Here is a 23,533-nt window from a genome sequence, read left to right as displayed (position 1 = left end):
AATCTGCTCTCCTGGCCATATTGGGAAGGGGAAATAAAAACCACTCATACTAGTTCTTGTGTGCCGAGGTAAGAAAGCCACCCATGTCCCCCCAAAGTTGCCCTTTAATAGTCTGAGGCTATGGTGTCTCAGAGCGTAAAAGGCCATAAAAAACTCATTCCACTAGCCTTGATTACAAATATCATCCAAATACTGTCTGTTTACCTAGTTCTATCTGCTGCTCCATAACTCTTTATCATAGCCGTTATTCTCTCCAGTGAGGAAGAATTTTTAAATATTTATTGAAAAAAATGTAGGTACAGTCTATTGCATTCTTCTGAATATTTCTTGTGTACCATAGCAAAGAACTCCAAGCAGGTTAGTTAAGCATGTGTTGCCCTGCATGAAATTCTTAAAGCACTCTGCTTATCCAGTTGTTCTTATTCCTTAAGATATTTTCCAAGATTCTCTCTATAATGGTTCTTGATTTAATCTGAAGATTCTAGATCATTAGGTTGTTTCTTCACCCTTTTTAAAACTGGGAGTTATGTCTGCTTGTAGGAAGGTGCAGTGGCCTTACTCCGAGCCTGGGCCCGAGGAAGGGCCGCAACCGCGGGGTTAGACAGTAAAAGGACTGGCAGTCTAGTCTGCCTGGCAACTGGGGAGCCAGCCAGCGATAGGTTCCGCTGGCCGGCCAATCTGGCAGCAGAGGGGTGGAGCCCCAGCCAGGGCTGTGAATACAAAAAGCAGGCCCCACAGCTCAGCAGGGCTGCAGCAAAGACCCGTTGGCTGCAGCAAAGACCTGAACCAGGCTGGGCTGCTGGCCCAAGTGAACACCTCCCAGAGCAGAGGCCCCCTGGAACGGCCCAAGCAGCCAACCGCTAAGGGTTGGATAGGGCCTCTGGGCCCCCTAGACTGGCCTAGGCCTTCTGGCCCCAGTGACTGGACCGAGTCCCCTGAGCCTAAGGGCTGGGAGATTCCTCCCCACCCCCCCTTCGAGGCTGGACCCGACCTGGGAGAGCTGTCTGATGCTGAGCCATCCCCTGTGACCTGGAGGAGCTGCCCCTCGCCGAGGAGCTCCCGGCCTTGCTGCCTATGGATGAGGAGGGACTGGCAGGTCTACCTTGGGCCATGTACCCCAGCGACCCCGAGGACCCAGCGGACACAGGTACCTTGGGATATGGGGAGGAAGTGGCCCAGGGACAGCCATAGCCGTGGCTGAGACAGGGGCAAACCCCAGTTGGCGTGTTGTGGCGGGAGCCCCGCCAACTCGGTGGCAATGCCTTTTGCCACTGCTAGGGCCCTGGGCTGGAACGCAGTGGAGTCGGGTGGGCCTGTGTCCCCCTTCCCTCCCCCCTTGTCCTTGCCACCCAGGGAGTGCTTGCCGTCCCCTGCCTTACTGACCAGAGGACATTGCTTGCCCACCCTGCCTGAGGGCCGGGGCGATAGACTCATCAGATGCTAACATTCCTCTTGTAGGAAGGTGCAGTGGCCTTCCTCCGAGCCTGGGCCCAAGGAAGGGCCACAACCGCGGGCCGGACCGGATCCCGTGCTACCCTGCTACTCTTCAACCTTTCTTGAAGGTAGTGAATTTTTATAAAATATAATTTAAAGGTTTACCAGTTTCCTGGTTTCCTTCCTATAACATTTATTAATGCATTTTATCTAGTCCTGCAGCCTTTGTCTACTTTAAGTGCATCTAATACTTTTATAGCCAATTCTTTTCTATGTAGACCCCTTCTCTGTTGTCCCTAGGGATATTAATTACTCATTTACTTGATCTCCAACCTCTTCTGCTGTAAAGACAAGGACAAGGTAACTGTCTGACAATGGTGTATAAGCATGAACTGCCATGAGTTCTGCACTGCCTCTTTTAAATGTGCTAGAGGTACTGTTTCACTTTGTTTTACCTTTACAAATGTATTCATATGGATACTTGTTGTAGTTGTGTTGGTCTGAGAATATGAGCAAGACAAGGTAGGTGAGGTAGTATCTTTTATTGACCGACTTATGTTGGTGGAAGGCACACATTTTCAAACTACATAGAGCTTTTCTTCAGGTCTTGAGGCAGAAACTCTAATTTCCTTCCCCAGACTGGAAGAAGAGCTCTGCATAGCTTGAAAGTTTGTACCCTCCACCAACAGAAGTTGGTCCAGTAAAAGATATTACCTCACCTACCTGGGCCTTTTAAATATGGAGAGGCAGTAGTCTGCAATCAATTTCCATGAGAACCCTATTTTAGACTCCCTTGTTTAACTTTGGCTTTGAAAATGTTTGACGTGAAACATGCCAGATTTACTTTGAAGGCAAAGGAGAATTTTATACAAAGTTTTTAAAGACAATTGGATATTTACCTTGAATTGACTTTTTTGCCTAATGTTTTTTTGTTTCCCTCACTCTCAGAAATGGCTTGTTTGTTACTCCTTCAAACTTTTCAGGGAATTTATGTAGGCATTTTATAAATGCCGAAAGATAGTCAATATAAGAATGTAATCTAGCTCTTACAGCTGGAAATTTTCAAGGGCAGGAATAGTAAAATGTTTAGGAAATTGAAGTTATTTGAAAATGAGACAAAATTCCTCATTATGGGAGCTGATAGAAAAAAGAAAAAGGCAGACAGAATATATTCATGGCCACTGTCATGAACAAATTTCTTTCTCCAATTAAAGCAAAAATACTAGGTGATGTATTGGTGGTACACAATGGGCTTTTATTGAACAGTGTTTTCTACCAGACTTACAGATGTACTGGGGTGATGTATTGCTACTAGACAATGCGTTTTCATTGACAGATTCTTTCTGCAATAACTTCAGAGACAAGGAGAATATGAATTTTAGTTTCTTGTTATTAGCTAGGCCAGCTTTGCTTACTCTTTTAATTCTACCCATTCAATCCCATTCAGTTAGCATATGAAAAGCTATGGGCCAGATCCACAATCATTGTAGCTCCATGACCTGCAGTGGGAACTACTCCCATTAATAGCAATTTAGGACCATGCTCCCATTTCTTCATTTGTCTACACAAGAAAAAGTGGAAGTTGTTTTTTTTGTTTTTTTTTTAAATCACTGAAAATTCCAAAATGAAACAAAACTTTACTTAAAGTAAAACTGATAAGGCTTCTGAGAGACAAAAATATATTTAACTGTCACATAATTGACAAAATCCAGGCACATTAAACTAAGGAAAAGAATAGTTAAGGAGTAAAAACCTCAAAATCTATACGCTGCCTCTGTGATAACCATAAAGGCATTAGTCTTAATAGATACAAAAATGCATGTTTTATATGTGGACAAAGTAAGATTTGCCTACTCAGATGCTATAGTAATGATCACCACTATAAGAAACTAGATAGAGGGCCCTAATTATTTGTTTTCTTGCTTTTGAGTGCTTAGGTTTTTGTAAATGATCTGATAAGGATCCATTGTTGTCATTTAGCAACCTTAGTTACTTTTTGAAAGAAAGGTGGGTTTTAAAAAACTTAGTATATTTGTGTGTGTACCTACGTGTGCACATACATACTCACGTACAAATGGTAGGGGGTTATCAATCTATTGTGTGCTGTGTACCAATGCATTATCCCTTGAGATGGTTTGGCTCATCATATTAACAGTTTTAATAAGCATTGCTTCCCATACTCTGTACTTAGTTTTGCCCTTTGTTTTGGTTCATGCAACTCTTACTAGAGGCTCTAAAGCACACCGATATTCTCTGCTCAGGTATCTCCTTTTGAGATGTTGTCCATTACACAATAGGGTTTCTTAAGCACAATTCTCTCTGATTACCTTCCCTGCTGAGCCTTATCAGGGCTTTTGCTGTTGAACTGAGTTTATTTCTCTTTGGTTTGAGACAGTCTCTCTTTAATTGGCAGTTTTGTATTTATAGGCTTCCTAAGTTGACTGACCTCTTGTTTCTCATTCAGCAATGTCAAGAATCAGACATTGTTGCTGACTGGAGGCCAGGAATTTAGACCTGCAGCTCATTTTTCTCATAGGAAGTTTGGGCATAGTGTAACCGTGGATGAAATTCCATCTAGTGACCATACTGAGTGCTTCCTTTCAGAAAATGTCATGGTCAGGGGCCCCTGTCTCCAGCAGTCTCATATTGGCCTTATCTTGGTCACAGTAATAACATACCAAGGAGACAAAAAGAGTTTAAATTTAAGCAATTACACAAGACAAGCAGTGTTTAAGGGCTCTGGGAGTTGAGTCTGTTCATAGAACAACCTCCCCTCAAATCCAGGAGTGCATAAATGGCAATTTATGTGCACAACACAACAATCTGTTTGTGCAACTATGATGGGGTGTTCACATCACACAGTCCTGAAGGGGTTAAGGTGGTGCAGATAGAGCCAGTTGGGTTTGTAGGCCACACCTGATGGAGGGTCTAGCTAGACTGAAAATGACTAATGGCTGACAAAGCCCAGCTGGAGGGAGAAGGCAGGAAGTTTGCAGCAGAAAGGGGGCTGCAGGGTAGAAGCTAGCAGTCACTTTCTGGGTTTAGAGAGGTAAAAGGAGGAAACACAGTGAGAAGGTCTGGGAACTTGACCCTGGAGAAGGGTTTACCCAGAAGGATGAAGAAGAAAACCTCTGGGTGGGGGAATAGGAAGCAGTCCAGGGAAAGAGCATCAAAGTCAGAGATTTTGTAGATCTATTGATAGTAGGATGCTATTGATAGTATGATCCCTGGGTTGGAATCCGGAGGAGTGAGCAGGCCAGGGTTCCCCTATGAGCCGCTGGTGAATTAGTACATTTTTGAATGGGAGGACTACCAGAAATGATACCCAGACAGCCAGGCTGGTGAGACTTTGGAACCCTAGAAGGGGAAAACTATAGTGACTTGTCTGGAGGACAAGTCAGGAAGAGGGAAAATCCTGAATCATGGAGAGAGAGGCCAAGTGGTGAGACAGAAGAGGGTCTCACACCAGATGAGACCTAACTACTCAAACACGGCCATGAGGCTGCACCCGAATGGTGAGTGTACCCCATGCTAACAACACAAAAAAGGATGTAGCAATCACTGAACACTGCTATTCACAAGCCAAAACAATCCCCATTTCAAACTGCATATCGTGAAGAATACCAAAAAGTACCTGTGCCTTGGTGACTGTGTGTGTAATATTCCAATTTGTTGTGTGAGACATATTATTTCTGCTCAGTGTCAGAGAAGAAGGCTAACGTTTTAAGTGCAATGTATATATGAGACCTTTCATGCCCCATGATGTTCTACATCTCAAGTCTCTGGCAAGCCCCATGGAGAAGAAGCCTGGCAGTTCTGTGACAATCTCAGGTAAACTCAAAATGGAGGTTTCTACTGAATCATATATGAAATGAACAATATACTCAGGGCAGTATTCCTTGTGTTATTTTCATTTGATATTAAATTCAACTTATTTTACTCTTCCTCTAAATGTCTAGTTTAGTCAGTGGACTGCAAATTTTTGTATTGATGGCCAACTGCATTCTAGATGTTTCTGGAGGGAAGCAGGCTTAGCAAGCAGTATAAGGGGATATTGGCTTCTGGTAAGCCTTAGGGTGAGAGTTGTAATTGTGGACTAAACGAGGTAGTTAAGCATATGCCTAACTTTAAACACATGAGTTCTCCCATTGACTTCAGAAGGCCACCAAAATCCAATAAAGATTGTAGTATTTTTCTAAAATGTTGCATGCAGGCCAGAGGAGGGAAAGCCATGTCCCATAGGTGCTTTTTGGCTGTGCCATGTCAGCTCTGTCTGAGATCAAGTATACCTTAGCTTTTACCTCAGAGCCAAAAAAGGCAGCTGTGTGACATGGCTTTCATTTTAATAGGCACGAAATATGTCACAAGATGGCAAAACTCTGAGCATCATGAAAACCCATAGATCATGGAGTTGCATAGCAAATGTTCCTTTAAAAATTTGGTATTGGGTCTGTGTGATTGGACACCTAAGTCACATGTTACAATTACTGTTGTCTCAGAGAATAACCTAACCTTTACACCCTCCCCCCCTCCCCCCCCCAAAAAAAAAAAAAGAAAAAAAAAGGAAGCATTGGCCAGTGGTTGAGGCACTTGCCTTGGACTCACAGTGATAACAAGATAAGCAGGGACAGGAAGTTATAGGATATTTACAATTGTTTTCTTTCCTCATTTTTACTACAAAGCGTTATGATTGCAAAAACTATTCAACAAATAATAGACAAATCCATAAAGATTATGAGCAGATCATGGTTCATTCATTAATAGAAATAAGTGCCAAATATAACTAACAAATTCTTTGCCACAAATAGAGCTAGTTAAACTAGTGCCAGTTTACATAACGTGGGAGTGCTTGAGTGCTAATGCTTCCTGTGGGAAAATAATCTAACTTTGACAAGCTCTCTTGGTCAGTTTGAGAAGACACTCAGGCTGTTGTACTGCACCCATCATTGTACTAACTAAAACAGAAGAAATTACTGCCATTTATTTGGTAATCCATAACAAATCTGCAGTAATGTCATGTGAATCAGGTTTCATTTATTCCACTGCCAGGCCGGTAGGTTGTGATTTAGTGGTACATGATGCTGAAAGTGTTCCCCTTTGAGGATTTGTTAACACCAGGATAAGAAGTGAGCATCTGGAGTACAGCACTTCTAGGAGTCTGAGATAATCCCAATAGCCACTCCTCAAATCTGTAAATATAATCTAGGCATTCATATAAGAAATCAATTGATAAGTTTTAAATACATAAGGTTTGTGCTTAAAGTGCTTTGTACCAATTTAGTGAAGTGCTACAGCGAAATCAGCATCTTGATTACAATGCAAAAGATCAATGAAAACAGAGGAAGAATTGAAAACTGATAATACAAGTATGAGGAATAAATGAACTGGTTCTTGTATTATGTTTAACATGTTACTTTGTATTGAGGTCACTGCAATTCTCCTTTCATTTCCAATCTATGCAGTTTACATATGTGCAACAAGTTCCCTTTCCACTTCAATATTTGATATGAAGAAAAATCTTTCTTTAATTCAGACTTACTCCAGTTACTTCTCTTTTAAAAAAGGAAAGACATTTTTCACAAATAAAAATACTGCCCAAAGAAATAATGTTAATGTAGGACAATAAAATATGTAGCACATCTCCTAGTGTCATGTGATGCTTAGATTATTAAAGTAATCACCTTCTGAACAAATGAATGGTGAACTAATGACTAGAGATGTGTGCAGTAACCCACAAATAATTCCTGTATCTACTCACTATTTAAAAAAAAGAGGGCAGCTTCTTCTGGGGATGACCCAGAAATAATTCTAGACCACAAATTCATGTAAATAGCAGTGCAGAAGCTAATGCTGTCCTTGAACAGATTTAACCGCAATGCCAGTCTTTTAGAAATATGGAATTTATTCCTGCTCAGTGCATAGGAGACTTATATTTATAGGCAGAGGAGACAGTTGAAAAGTAGTTCTCTTTAGGCCTTGCAGTAGATTATTTTGCCTCCGTTCCTAAACAATTGTGTACAGTCACTGTACACAGTTACACAGGTGCTGCACTCCACCCCAGAGAGGAATGGCTAATAAAAATGTCTTTGTTCATCCTCTATTGATATACATAATGTAGTGTACTATTATAGAAACATAAAATCATGTTTTCTAGCATGAGGAAACTCCAGGGCCTCCTGAAAGTGCTGCCTCTTCCCCTGCTCCATTGTAACGCCAATTACAGCAATTTCCCATGTACTGAAATGAGGCTAAACACCTCTATCTAGTATCAAACTAACTTGCCTTTTTGTTCTGGGCTATCATGAATTATTTGAATCTGTGCTCCACATAGATGTCTGTACACTCAGCCATGAAAAGCTAAACAGAGCTGACCTGATGGGTCTCATCCACAAGGGTTTGGAGACCCTGTGCTGCTTTCACAAGTGCAGTAGAAATGTTGTGTATCTAACTCTTTTGATCCTAATATGTCCATGAAAGCAAGCAGAGGATTGGGTCTTCTCTTACATAGCAAAAAGACTGTGGCACTAATCCTGGTCGCCACTAAAGAGTGCACAGTGCAACATGGGGAAGGAGTGCAAAGGTGGCTTTGATGGCAATTCTAACTTGCATCAGGTGCTCTAAGGGCTGCTTTAATTGGTGCTGTCTGCCAGTGGCCCCAGGGAGCTGTTACAGCAGTCAAGCATTACCAGAGCACATGGAATCCCCAGTCAGGCCTTACATCACAGGTCCTCCATCAGCCTTGCTATCTGTAGTGCCAGGCAGGAACAAAACATTCAGTGAATAGGCTGGGGGAGGAGAACAGACAATTCTTTGGCCTTCACTGTAGCGGTGGAGGGAGGGGGGCAGCAGGGGATGGAGTCAGGAGTCACCAGGTATTTCTGCGACACAGCAGTTAACTGAAGGCTGGTCCCACTCCTTAGTTTTCCCCCTCAATTCTAGATGATATCTCTGTCTTTCCCTCTCCCAACAAGCCTCAGGCTCACCATCCAATGCATTGAATTTGGGGGTATGGTCAGGTAACTTCTGAGCTATGTGCACATGTGAACTTGGCCTGCTGGAGTGAAGAATCAGTTTCTTTAGCTTGAGTTGAATCTGGAGTGCACATGATATTGGTGAGGGGTTTAATATTCTTATATGGAGTGCTTCATGTCAAAGTGACCCTGATGTGCTTAAGGAGATTTACAGTTCTGGTGATTTGAATGCACACTTGGTGCTAGAAACAACAAGCTTTGTTCAGCGTCGCTGATTAGAGCAAGTTTGGGGGATTTTTAACCAGGAGGGAGAAGCGCTGAGAAGCTGCAATATGGGACCCATATGCTCATAAGTCTAAAATGAATGACATGCTGTCAGATGAAGAGGGCTCATTAAACAGTCCTTTACACACATTCATTTTATATGTTAATATGACTTTTTGATGAAAGGGGAATCGCTTAAATTGGCTGGCTCAGCCTTCTCACAAATCCTTGTCAGAAGCCATTCTGTGGACCCAATTTCCTGGTTCAGCAGGGTGTATTTGTGCATGGGTGCAACTCCACAGAGGCACTTGAAAAAGGACATCAGTAACCAATTCACAGGTGGTTCTAACCTCTTCAGTGGAAGTGCAGGGCCAAGGCAGCTAGGCAAGTCTCAAACACATTTTGGCTCTTCAGAGTTCTGGGCAAGATGGCTGAGCATCCTGTTATTGAAAGTGCCAGTGCCAATGCCTCAGCTGTTTGGACAATATGAGGGCCCATAGCAGCCAACTTCTTCACATCTTAACTGTGTTGGTATTTGTTCCTGATCGGAGGGGACGTGGGAGGGCGATGAAACATTTTCAAAACACTGATAGCATTAGTTCTGGCCATCAGCAACTTAGCTGTTAAATTCACTAGGAGAAGATACTATGATTAACACAGTGTATAGCTTTGTACTTTATTGCCAGCTGAATAAGTTAAAAATATTTTGGGGAAAAATATGCTGTAGGAATGAAATCTGCATGTAAGAAATACATACAAAACACACTGGTGATAGCAGCCAGTTCTGTGCTCTTCACATTTGTTTCTTATGATGACAAGTTGTGGGGTACATATGAAAGGAGTGTACATGTCTGAATATAGTTCAGACTAAATGGAAAACTACTGTGATCCAGGGATGAGATCCTTGCTAGTGTGTATCAGTATGTTTGCATTGATTTCAATGCAGCTATGGTGATTGATACCCCCTGAGGATCTGCCCATTATTTTTCCACATTATACATTACCTTTGTATTCACACATTATTTTGCTTCACTCTGCCACTCATGAGTTACTAAAGGCCCTCAGTAAATTGTGGAAATAAATAACATTGCCATAGTCAGCTTTTTGGACATCCTTCATATGCAAAGTAATCTTAGAAAAGAATATTATCCCCTAAGAGATGGGCCTTTTAAAAAAGAGAAAAATCACTCAAAATAAAGGAGCTATATTCTTTTGGAACACACAAGAACCAGTTATCTACAGGACAGTAACTGGTCAGCCCTTTTTCTACTATGTGGGGAATATATGGGCTCTGGCTGGCTAACAGGCTCTTTCAATCAGTGTTAATTATCTGGACTACTATAAATTATATCAGGTTTGCTTATAATGGGGATTTCATGCTCAAACAAGGGATTAATGGGGAATAAGGACCACAATGAAATTAGATCAGGCCTGTAAATCTCAAGCTATATTTGTTCACTTATCAAATTAATTTTTCTTTGCCTCTTAGTACCATGTTCTAGTCATGATATATTCCATGAACATGAACCAAACTTCACAAAGTACATAATGGACATATTTTCTCCTGTTGTTCCCACCACTCTTTGACGGTGAGTACAGCATTCATTTTCTGGTCACACTCATGGCTAGATAAGGACTGATCCGAAACACACTGATATCAATGAAAGTCCTCTCACTGATTCTTTTATGAATTTTTGGACAAGGCACCTAAGGCAGAGTACTGTCTAGATGGTGGGACACTGTATGCAGGGACATGGCCAGGCTGGGCATAATGGAGAAAAAAATCCATGGACAGGAATGAGTGGTGATGCTATCCTGCTCCCCATGTCTGTTAAATTGATTTGGGATGAGAAGACACAAAGTGAGCTGCTTGATTGCTGTTTGACCTATTAAGTGCATATTAATAAAATGTAGAGCCAGTTAGCTCTGTTAGCTTTACCAGACTATTTTTACAATGGTGCATATGGCTTAGAACTTAGATCAATCAATCAGGGTTTGAAGATTTCCCTGGTCATTTTGTAATACCTATGTGAAATCAGCTAAACTATTTTATTTCATTTCCTTGCTGACTAGTGCGTTTGAGCCAAATTATGATTTGGGTTTGATTGAGTTACATGGCTAAAAATAGCTTTCCTGTTTTAATTTGCCTCACATGTATATTCTCTAGGTTATTAGCACAAAATACTGCATTTTGTTACCCATCTGGGATTTTTCCTCCTTTAGTGCAAGCTACATTTATTTAGTGTATTGTTTTTGCCTTTCTTTATATACTCCACCAGATAAAGTTAGAATTCTGCATTAGCTGTATTGTTAGTGCTCTCTGGTAGACAAACTAAATAACCTATAAAGTTGATGTATGGCTGTTATGTTATTTTTTTTGGCGGGGAGAATTGCACAGTATTTTTTCCATTAATTTATATTTAGTGGTATTGTAAACACTTTACATCTTTACCTAAAATATTTTTAAAAATTGATCCAACAGTCCCAGAATAAAAGTTTACCTTTTTCAGGATTGATTTTTAAATTTATTCTGTAATTTAATTAAACCTTAGTGGCATTTTAATGCTAAATCTAATAAATATAATTCAACATTTGGATTATTAACTGATCTAGAATGACATGACAAATGCATCCTTTGAATTTCACTGTCTCTGTACATTTGATCTACAAGTTACTCAGAGTATGTTCTGTGTAATAACTTAAATTTCAAGAGCTTAATGGTACTGAATTTGCAAAGTTCAGATATTTGAGTGATACAGGATATGATTTACTTTTTCAGCTGTTAACTAATTTCAAATTTTGGTACTTTTCAGTACAGGAAATAGAATTTCTGTATACACAATAAAATGCAATAAACCGAACTTTGTTTTTTAATTGCCATATGTCAAAATGCTTTCCAGAGTTAATAGATTCATAGAGTCCCAGGCCAGATGGGACCATTGTGATCATCTAATCTGATCTTCTATATAACACAGGCCATAGAGCTTCACCAAAATAATTCCTAAGGCATGTATTTTTAGGAGTGTGCATTTTAGAAAACTATCCAATCTTGATATTAAAAATTGCCAATGGTACCACCACAACCGTTAGTAAATGGTTCCAATAATTTATTACCCTCACTGGTAAATTATGCCTTATTTCCAGTCTGAGTTTGTCTAGCTTTGTACCTCTCTCTGCTAGATTTTCAAGCCCATTAACAAATATTTGTTTCCCATGTAGGTACTTGAGTGACTTGATCACAGTCTACCTTAACCTTTTTTCAACTAAATAGATTTGAGCTCCTTAAATCTGACATGTTTTATAATCCTATACTCGTTCTCATGGCTCTTCTCTGAACTCTTTCCAATTTATTAACATCCTTCTTGAATTGTGGATACCAGAACTGGACACAGTATTCCAGTAAGGGTGTTACAACTACCAAAAAGAGACTCTATTCCTACTTGAGATTCCCCTCTTTATACATCCAGTGATCACAGTACCCCTGTTGTCCACAGTGTCACATTAGAAGCTCAAATCCAGTCACTGCTTCCCAAGATAGTCCCCCATCCTGTCAGTTTGTCCTTTGTTCTTTGTTCCTAGATGTCTACATTTACACTTACTATCATGCCCACAGTTTGCCAAGCAATCCAGATCGTGCCAGATCAGTGATCTATCCTCTTCTTTAGTTACCACTCTTCCAATTTTTGTGTCTTCTGCAAACGTAATCAGTGATTTTGGGTTTTTTTTCCATGTCATTGATAAAAATGTTAAATAGCATAGGTCCAAAGACCAATCCTGTAGGACCTCATTAAATATATACCCACTTGATGATGTTTCACTGTTTACAGTTACATTTTGAGACTTATCAATTTGTCAGTTTTTAATCCCTGTTAAATAGTAGTTACATAACAGAGAAATTGAGAGAAATAGGCAAGTGTGAAAAGCTGTTCTCAGCTAAGATTGAGGAATAGATGGAGAGTTGAGGAGGCAGGGAGATACAGAAGGGCTATTTCTCTTATCAGAAGAGTGGTAAGGTAGTTTGTGGTGACAGGGAAAAGTGCTAGATCAGTCCCATGGGATCAGAGAGGAGTGCAGAGTATTTGCATGAGGCAGGCTAATTACCAGTATCCTGTAATGGCTGGGAATCCCATGGGGTTGTTAAAAGGGATTGTTATTCCTTAAGAATCTAATCAGACCTATTTATTTTTCTATAAATGCAAATGTTTAACTTCTAACAAAAATGAGCGGTCAAGGTGTGACCCTAAACCCACTGAAAGCACTGCCAAAGCTCCCATTGACTTCAGTTGTCTAGGATTCTAATTGAAAAATCTGTATTTTTCCCTTATGTAGTAGAGAATTGGTTTATAATTTGAAGGACTTAATCAGCATAACTTCTGTGCAGACACCTGGTGCACTAACTTCATTGGGCCATGCAGCCTGGGGCTTCCCAGCTACGTGATTGTAGTGGGTCTTACTGGTCTGGATGAAAGGGTGCTCTGCTGCACAAGGCTAAAACAAAAATCTCAGCTTTATGCTGTGAACTTTCAGAGCTTTTCCACAACTAGGGCTATGCAGTCTAAGGGAGTAACTATGGCCCAGATCCACAAAGGTATTTAAGTACCTAAACCCCAGACTTAGGTGCTTACTTCCCAGTTTTAGCTCCACTGTGATCCATCAAACCCTGAGGTGCTTTAGCTCACTCAACAACCAAGTTTTCAGGGTTATAGTTCCCTTGGCGCCTGAGTTTCTGCTCTGGTCATGAGTGCTGGTGCCTTCCTCTAGGGATCCAGATGCCTATTTTCCACCAAGGTCGCAGAATGATTCACAAATCAGACGTGTGTAGGGCCCCCATTGACTTCAGTGGAAGTTAGTAGTCTAAATACCTTTTTTGGATCTGGGTCTAGACACTTAACTCAGGTATTGTGGATTTCAGAGGTGTTCCTGTGTGTGTGTGGGTTGGAGGTGGGGATGGGGAGGGTCATTCCTTAGGCTCCTAAAAGTTAGGTGCTGCAACACTTACCATTGCAATACCTAAGTCCCTTTATGGATCTGGGTTTATATTCCTGCTTTGGAATTAGTCCCATGTGTAGCCACATCCAAGGATAGGATCAGAACCTGGAGGTCCCTCTTTGTGATTGTTCTACACATGTTCCTGTGGGGATCCTGTGACATGCAAGATTTTGTACTTCCTATCTGCCTAGGGAAGAATTCAACCCATTTAAACTTCTACAGCTTTTCATCTCCAAGAGCTCAAAGGCCTTTAGTAACATGGATTGTTATCCTGTGAGGTAGGTGTAGCTATAATTTGGGGGAGGTTGGTCCTGTGCCTGGGGGAATGACCTGAGCCTAACAAATATATCTGGGTTCAATTCCCAACTCTGCCACAGACTTCCTGTGACACCTTGGGCAAGCCCCTTAAAACCCTGTACCTCAGTTCCCCAACTGTAACATACTCCTTGATTTCTCCCACCCTTTGTCTGTTTAGATTGTGATCTCAGTGGGGCAGAGGCTTCGTTTCAATGTTTGTCCAGCACCTGGCAAAACGGGGGCCCCAATCTAAGTAAATGAAAAAATATATTCCTTTTACAGATGGTAAATGGATTCACAGATTATTTTACTTGCCCTTCATTGCTCAGAAAATCAACAGACAGGGCTAGAACTCAAGATGTCCTATCATCTTTACTGCTATATTATGCTGCCTCTAAAATAAACAAACACTATGCTGGCCATGTACTGTAAAGAGCATTTGCAAAGGCTTTTCATTCCAGAAACTGAAAGGGAGAGCCTCCAGCAAAAGCTAAAAAGTTCACAGAACAGTGTACAAAGCAATTACATATTCAGGTTTAATGAATATCCAAGTATAAAGCATTCTTAAGAGCTTAGTCTTCCCTTGTCTACCTTTCTAGACAGAGTAAGGTAAATATGGCAAACTTTCTTATGGAAAGAGCACATGGCGTTAGGAAGGCTTTCCCAAAACTCACTCATTGCCCTTCCTCTGAATACATCTTATCTCTTGACCCGCTAAACTCTACAAAAGGCAGGGACTAAACTGTTAGCTGATTCATGCTGCCTCTTCCTTTCCATCCATTCATGGAAGATGTCACTGAATACCAGCCATGCATCTAGAAAAAGGAGGCAAAACTGCAGCATAGCCCTTGAGTCAGCCTGTTATGGGGAGACTGAAATCTCCCCTGAGTCTGAATATTGCCAGTCCCAGGCAGCTCCAGGAGTGAAAGCCCCAAGGTTGCTTGTGAACTCAGCTCTGCTGTGCTTCGAGTCACAAGGTAGGCCATCCACCTTTTCTGTTAAGATCATGGAACTCCGAGAGTTGAAATCTAACTCTTCAAATGCATTAATATGAACAAATTCATTTTTGTGTTTAAAGCACTGAAAAACAATGAAAAATCAAAAAGGAGAAAAAGCAGGAGCTTGTACCATATCAGTATGGAATATGAGATGCTACTTTACCCCATTGTTCATTAACGTAAAGCTATCTTCGAAGAGTCTGTGAAGGCGGAATACCCAAAGTGTAATATTACCTGACTGCATAATGTGAAAACGTGTCCCCTGTGGTGTGCTAATTTACAGTGGGATTTTGTATGTAAATGGTATTACTCTGATGAGATATTTAATGTAACTTGCTCTATCGGCAGCATGCCAATCTTTGGCTTAAGCGTCTACTTTATATAGGAATAATCACGGAAAACTTATCTTTAGGTTCCTCCAGTTAATAGAATCTGATTACAAATTCTATGTTTTCCTTTCAAGGAAATCCTAGCAATTGCAGGCTCCAGTCTAAAGTAATGCTCTTCTTATGACTTCTGCAGGGAAAAAGTTGTTCTTTTATCCTCACACTGATATCCATGTGCAGTTACATGGGTAAGATTTGAAATACCATTGGAGTCAATGAAAAGACTTCAGTGAGCTTTAGATAGTCTTATGCTCTGTCATCTAAACCAGTGGTTCCCAACCATTTTGAGTGAAAGCCCTACTAGTTAACACTAAGTAAAATGCATGTCCCCCACTCTGTTTTTCACTGGCCATAAACACACATAACCCCTATAAACACATGATGATGATGATGATAACACTAAATTACATTAATAATAAATTACTCTTACCTGAGTGAGAAGCTAAGCCTTCCCTGGCACAGCCGCCACCACATGCCCAGTGTGGCCCTGCCTCTTCCCGTCCCTAATGGACTGAGGGTAATGGAGGTGAGCCCTGGCAGGTTGACTGGGAGTGCTCCAGGCCCCCACTGGCACAAGGCTGCTCCTCTCCAGCTGGACGCCCAACCAGTGCAGGCCTGGAGGGCCTGCTCCTCTGCTTTGGCTGGCTCAGAGCTCAGGGGGGCTGCGCCTGGCATGAGTTCAGGGGGCTAAATGACCTCAAAATTACTGAAGCCTCAAAGAACCCTTGTAGTCTTTGGTGCCCCCCAAGGGGGTCCTGCATCCCAGATTGGGAACCATTGATCTAAACCATAGTACTATAGATATCCGTACATGATAACTTAAGTCTTCAGATATCTTCCCATGAATTACCTCAGTAATATGCTGTTGACATCACCAACAGAACTGCATACATCTTTCTAAAGTCTTTATCACTGACTTTACCACAAGCATTGATGGTGAATGTACTTTCCATTCATTTTATTGCACTCTGCGCTGGTCCATACACTTATAGGAAATCAAACAAACTGGGAAAGATGATATATTAGGGTTATTTGTGATCTAATTTTACCATCAGTTATTGTTCAAGGTGAAATGCTATCATTAGTGTTATGAAGATCAGACTAGATGATTTTAAAAGTCCCTTCTGGCTTTATCTAATCATCTAGGAGTCTTAGATGGTGCCCACTTTAGGAGCTATTAAACCTGCTGATACCAACTGACTCAAAGCAATCTCAGCATTGTTTTCAAAAGGGCTTAGTCACTATCCACAGTTCTCCCACACTGGATTCCTCCTGGTTTATTAAATATGTCTCTGAAATAAATCCTCCCCTGCTGCCTGCTATCCTACTTTGCCACTATGATTTCAAAACATTCCTGCCAGTCATTTGTCAACTCTGTGTCCTCCTCTCCTAGAGTAACAGATTGCTGGACTGTCCGTATGCCACTCTCTGAAATGTTCCCAATGGCTTATCTAATGGGATTTTCTATTGCTCCTCCCAGCTCAGGCTTCTGTAAGAATGGGAAGAAAGATAGTTCTCTACAATCCTCCCTCCCCCCTCACCCTTGTCTTTTGACTGCAAACTCTTCTTCCTTCCTATTGCTGGAAGAATTCCTGCCCCACCTGCTCAAACTGCTGAAATGTCATGCACAGCAAAAATGCCCACTAGCAACTACTAAACCTTTGGCAAGATGCTTCTTCAAAAGCTGGTTAAAGACAATGATGGTGATGGATGTTTTAAAGCAGCAGTTTCTGATCCTGGCAGTGCAAATCTTAGATTGCATAGATGCCAGCAGTGCTTCTCCCCTGATGGGACTGTCTGCTTTCTTGGATCTCTGAAACAAATCTTTCCTTGTGGTTGTCCCAGTTTCCCTTGGAGTGACATCAAGCAAAACAGTTTTTACCAGGTTAAGTCTGTTTCTTCCGCCATGCCTCACAAATATTCCATGGGCCTCTGGAAGGCCATGAGATGAGCTACCATGTTGGAAATGGAGACTGGAGTTAGTGTGGGGGTGTGTGCCATCACTATTGCACATTACCATCTTTAATCCTTTTTTTGTGTGCTTTTAGCTCTGTAATTAATGAGAGCTGGATCACTGGGGTTTTTCCATCACTTTGTATTCCCCTTCCTCCCTCCTGATTTCACTTTCCATGCAAAAGTCAATTGTATTATGCGAGGATGAGCAGATAATATAACTTAAGTACTCACCTACAGTCAGGTGAATTTTGTGAGAAAGTATCTTTCACTGTCTCATGTTAGAAGCAAGAGGAAGACCAAGGACAGGGAAGGCCCATTACTCAATGGGCGGGGGAGAAAACAATAACAAAGAATGTGGAAATGACAGAAGTACTAAATGACTTTTTTGTTTCAGTTCTTACCAAAAGGTTTAGTAGCAATTGGGCATCTAACTTAATGAATGCCAGTGACAATGAGGTAGGATCAAAGGCTAAAATAGGGAAAGAACAAGTTATAAATTACTTAAGTTTGGTCTACACTTACCTCGGCAATTTGGCGGCAGTCGATGGGAGTTACACAAAGTACGCAAAGAACTTGCATAACTCCCGTCAACTTCTGTGCTTCTCTTCTGGGTGCTGCCTGCACTGTGCTGACAGGAACTGCGTTCCCATCGATGCAGCGCTACGCCGCTTGAGGAGGTGGTTTTAGTACATGACGTCTGGATTGACTGAGCGGGTCTTCACTGACCGCTCAGTCAATCCAGATAAGTTGATGTGACAGCGGCGACTTTGCCACCGTCAGTGTAGATCTAGCCTTAGACAAGTTAGATGTCTTCAAGTCACCAGGACCTGATGAAATACATCCCAGAATACTCAAGGACCAGACTGAGGAGATATCTGAGCCATTAGCGATTTATCTTCGAAAAGTCATGGAAGACAGGAGAGATTCCAGAGGACTGGAAAAGGGCACTATATTTGCCCATCTATAAAAAGGGGAATAAGGACAACGTGGGGAATTACAGACCAGTCATCTTAACTTCAGTACCCAGACAGATAATGGAGCAAATGATTAAATGATTTGCAAATACCTAAAAGATAATACAGTGATAAGTAACAGTCAACATGGATTTGTCAAGAACAAATCATGTCAAGAATAAATCATGTCAAACCAACCTAATAACAAGTAACAAGCTTTGTAGATGAGGAGAAGCAGTAGATGTGATCTATCTTGAGTTGAATAAGGCTTTTGATGCTCCCTCACATGACTTTCTCATAAACAAACTAGGGAAATATAACCTAGATGGAACTACAATAAGGTGAGTGCTTAGCTAGTTAGAAAACCATTTGCAGAGAGTAATTAAAAGTGGTTCACAGTCAAGCTGGAAGGGCATTTTGTGGGGTCCCCCAGGGATTGATTCTGGGTCTGGTTTTGTTCAATATCTTCATCAATGATTTAGATAATGGCATGATGAATAATGAAGTGTACAGATGATACTAAGCTGGGAGGGGTTGCATGTGCCTTAGAAGATAATACTAAAATTCAAAATGATCTGGACAACTGGTCAGAAGTATATAGGATGAAATTCAATAAGGACAAATACAAAGAACTCCATTCTAGGAAGGAACAATCAATTGCACATATACAGAATGGGAAATGACAACCTAGGAAGGAGCACTGTGGACAGGGATCTGGGGGTCAGAATGGATCACAAGTTAAATGAGTCACCACTGTAACACTGTTGCAAAAAAAGTAAACATCATTCTGGGATGTACTGAGTGTTTGTAAGCAAGACATGAAGTAATTCTTCTGTTCTACATTGCACTGATCAAGGCCTCAACTGGAGTATTGTGTCCAGTTCTGGGCAGCACATCAGGAAAGATGTTGACAAACTGGAGAGAGAGTCCAGAGAAGAGCAACAATAATGATTAAAGGTCTAGAAAATATGACCTATGAGTGAAGACTGAAAAAATTGGGTTTGTTAGTTTGGAGAAGAGAAGACTGAGGGGGGGACATGTACTTTATCATTATCATAAAAGGTTTTTACAAGGCGGATGGAGAAAAATTGTTCTCAATTGCTGAGTATAGGACAAGAAGCAATGGACTTAAACTGCAGCAGGGTGGTTTAGGTTGGATATTAGGTTAAACTTCCTAACTATCAGGATAGTTAAGCACTGGAATAAATTACCTAGGGAGGTTGTAGAATCTCCATCATTGGAGATTTTTAAGAGCAGGTTAAACAAAAACCTAACAGGGATGTTCTCTAGATAATATTTAGTCATGCCTTGAGTGCAGAGGACTGAACTAGAAGATCTCTCGGGGTTCCTTCTAGTTCTACAGTTCTATGATTCTCATTCCCACCAATCTTCATTGTAAAGATTGGGGAAGTATGCTTTCTGCGTCGGATGGTAAATTTTGGTATTGGTTGAGTATGCCTTGTAAAATTTGGGGACCTGTAAATGCTGATGTTCTTTATCTAATAAAACCTTAAAGGAAAAAAATCCTTTCTCTGGTTCTGCCTAGGATCCACCAAGCTCTTTATTTCATCAGGCTGTTAAATATTTTTGACTGTAGAAAGAATGCTTTTTCTTTAACAAGCGATGTATTCTTTCACTAAGCAAGACATGAACATCATATGCTCTATTATACTGGCAAACAGCATAACCCTTAAAGACAGCTGAGAGACTCAGGAAGTTGGGCAATATTTTTGTTGGTACTAAAATATGTCTCTGATGTAGTAAGTATAAATGTGTATTAAGTAGTCTGGAGCAGGAGACAAAAAAACTAGGAGCTCACGACTCTGTATGACACATTTTAGATGCTTTCAGATTTCTGTAATCACTTGTTGCAGAATATAAAGAGAAATTAGTTTCTACCTATTCTGACCCCAGCTGGAAGTATTTCAAATAGAAAAGAATGCATGTCATTTCTGAGACATCCACAAGGCGGTGAGAGAGTCTTCTCCTAAAACTGGTAATCACATATCCCTTACCTCTGCTTTATTTTTGCTAAGAGGGTGAGTAGGGGCTAAGCATACTGGGTAAAATCTGAGGGCACTGTTCTCTTGTCTTAGTCCATGAGGGTAATACATAGGAACGACAGGAAGACACATGACAAGTTCAGACTCCTGCATATCCCAGAGGTACATCATAATGCCCGCATGATGAGTCTCCACCCATGTTTGCCCTGAAACTCTTGAGCAACCTGATGACATCTTGATTCACCATAAAGCCACTGCAAGTTTCAGCAGAGACAGGGATCAGAAGGCTGCACTGATCCATGTTAGAATACAGGCAAACTTGCTTCCTTGCTTATGGGTGAATTCTCCCATCTCACCAAAATGGAGAAACGAGATCAAGCATCAGCCACTAGCTGAAGCAGTGATGGGTGCATCTGCTGTGTCCCTCCTGTCCATGTGGATTCCCCATCTTTGTCCCATACCAATTTTGAGCAAAACCCTGACCTTCCACTCAATCCACTACCACAGTTGGTTTGCAGTTTAAAATCCCCTCCTGTGTCTTTGATATGAGAAAAGCAAATCTGAAGGCGGATTGGTAGCGGGAGGAATTCTCCCTTCAATGGAAGCATTCCAAGCTGAGGCCTCTTAACAAGTACATTAATGCCACTGGGCCTCTACCCATGCTGTATTGCCTCAAGCCTTTCCTTTTTTCTTCACCTGTAGCCAGAGTCGTTCTCTTTCCTACAGCCCCATTTACAGGCTTCCTGGTTCCGTGAGTCTCTTGCCACAGATCTTCTCTCTAGATTTCCCCTTCTATTTCCTGCAGGTTTCCCTAAATTATGGATACGGTTGGTCAAAAGTTGGAAATTCTGTTCCATGGGAAAATTCTAGAAAAAAGGTGTCTTGTTTCAAAATGAAAAATTGAAACTTTTAAACTATCTTTTAGAAGGGAGATATTAAACATGTTATTTATTTATTCTTGAAATAAAATTGAGTCTGGAGCCCAAGGACCCAGGACTCATATGCTCCCAGCTAGCTGTTAGCCTGAGCAGAATGATAAGAACTTAGGAGTCGTGGTGGCTTTGGAGCTCAGGCTTGGGTTTTGATTTCTCCAAGGAGAATGGCCTTGATTTGTAGAAGGGCCACAGTTGGGGTTTTGCTTTTGCACTCACATATGGTGCTCATAAATAACTGCGGGTGAAAATAACTTCTAGTGCATTGTATATGAGATGTGTACCTACCTGATTTGCTGGCATATTCAAGCAGTAAAAGTTTACATGCTAGAAAGTGTTCCACGGTTTAGTTGTTTGTGCAAAAATGCACTGGGGAAAATACAGGCCAAATCTCAAAATTAAGTTCTTCATATTAACTTGTGGACAACACTGGAAAAAATACAGAAATTTAAACATTTTTGGCATTGCTTTTGAAAACCATCTAAGGGATTTTGACCCCTCGTTTCTTCTAATTTTACTTGGAATTGCACATCCTCAGCCCATATGTTACTTTGAAAATCTCAGCCTTAAATGTTAAATCCATGGAACTATTTAGCAAGCTCTTGGAAATCTCAGATTCAGAAATAAAAACAAAACCTAAGAACTGCTTTTCTTATCAGATCTCATAATAAAAGCATCTTTGCTACTTCCTCTCTCACCAGCATGGCATGACACACTCCTTGGAGGAATGAGTCTGCTTGTGGAGACCTTTGCCCACACAGGCCAATTCTCTTTCAAGATAACTGCAAGAGGTGCAAGCTCCTGTATTGTTGGGTCAGAGGATGAATTCTACTCTCATACCAGTGTAAATTCAGAATAACTCCACTGAAGTCATTAGTGACTGGCCCTGAGTGACATTTACACATTTACAATGGTGTGAAAACAATTTGTCCAATTATGGCTTCACGGGTGTGAATAATGGCAGAGTTTGGCCCAGCATCTTTAGTCCATAAGTAGTGTATAGGGCTATTTGAATATTAACATAATAAAACTCACCTTGAATCAATAGAATGTACCTCACCCTGATTCTCAGACACCAGATGATAAACCAAATCGGGTAGGTTCATCTGTCTCCAGTAGTTAGAATAGATTGAAACAGGAGGGGGCGCTCTGGAAGCACTTACCTAAAACAGGAAGTGTAAAGAACTCTGGTTCTGCCTTTAGCAAATGAGGAGCAACTGCTTTCTTCCTAGCCTCCCCTTACTTTAACCCCTACCTCATCCCAGCTACTGTATGTCCAGTAAAAACCATCTCTACTTGTTTGTAGAGCTATCCATGCACAGTCAGGGTGCAAAGACTGAGCAATACCTCTTACTCCACTCAGCCTACAGTGTTGTTCATTTACTTGAAAGCTAGTGAAACTGCTCCCTTCTGTGCTCCCCACCAAAAATAATTTAGCTGCTAGCTCACATTTTGCTTGCCAGATTATCTATTTTAGCCATAATCTTTAATGCCTTTTGCCTCACATCCCCCCAACCCCCATAAGGTGGGAAAAAACATTATCCCTATTTTATAGATGGGAAACTGAGTCACAGAGAGACTTAGGCCCAGATCCTCAAAGGTATTTGGGCTCCTAACTTATGGAAGTAAAGACCTTTGAGGATCTGGACTTAAGTAATTTACCCACAGTCACACAGGAAGTCTGGGACAGGGCAGAGGATATGAATTGAGGTTTTCAGCGTTGTGGGCCAGCACACTAACTCCTGGACCATCCTTCCGCTCTATGTGATTCTAGCTATCTGCCAGCTCTGTGTATACAACTGGATAGTCTGCATACCACTGTTGTTCAATGTGTGCTGTTCAAAATGCAGGAGTTTAGTGATACAAGAAACAGACAACTTGTCACCAATGACTCCCCTTCTTACACTGGTTCTATGTGGAATATGGACAAGCTCAAGACTTTATCTACCAATCTAACCTGAGGGATTACCACTTCACTCTCTGACTATGATTGCCTTCAGCAGCTAGAGTCAACTAGAGCAATGGAATTGCCAACCGCAAGCCAACCAGGGATGGAGACAGTGATATGAAGGTGAAGGTGTTTTTCAGCAGTTGGCCAATGACTGCAGAGCTCACTGCCTGGTACAGCTGTGCAAATAAAAGATAAAGTTATTTAGGATCAACCCAATACAAAAATGTTTGTTTTTTCTGGGAAAACAAACATTTTTTTAGGATTGATTGAAACGTTTTGTTTGACCTGAATCTAAGGTTTGGTTTTGTTTGAAATGCAAAGGAAATTTGGAAACTCCATTCACAAAACCAAGGAAAAGGTAACCAACTTCATACCCTAGTGGTTAGAGCTTTCAGGTGG

Source organism: Emydura macquarii, unplaced genomic scaffold (genome assembly GCF_026122565.2).
Source record: "Emydura macquarii macquarii isolate MOO-44397 ecotype Brisbane River unplaced genomic scaffold, CSIRO-AGI_Emac_v2 contig_1027, whole genome shotgun sequence".
Lineage (NCBI taxonomy): Eukaryota > Metazoa > Chordata > Testudines > Chelidae > Emydura > Emydura macquarii.
This window is presented reverse-complemented; position numbering follows the sequence as displayed.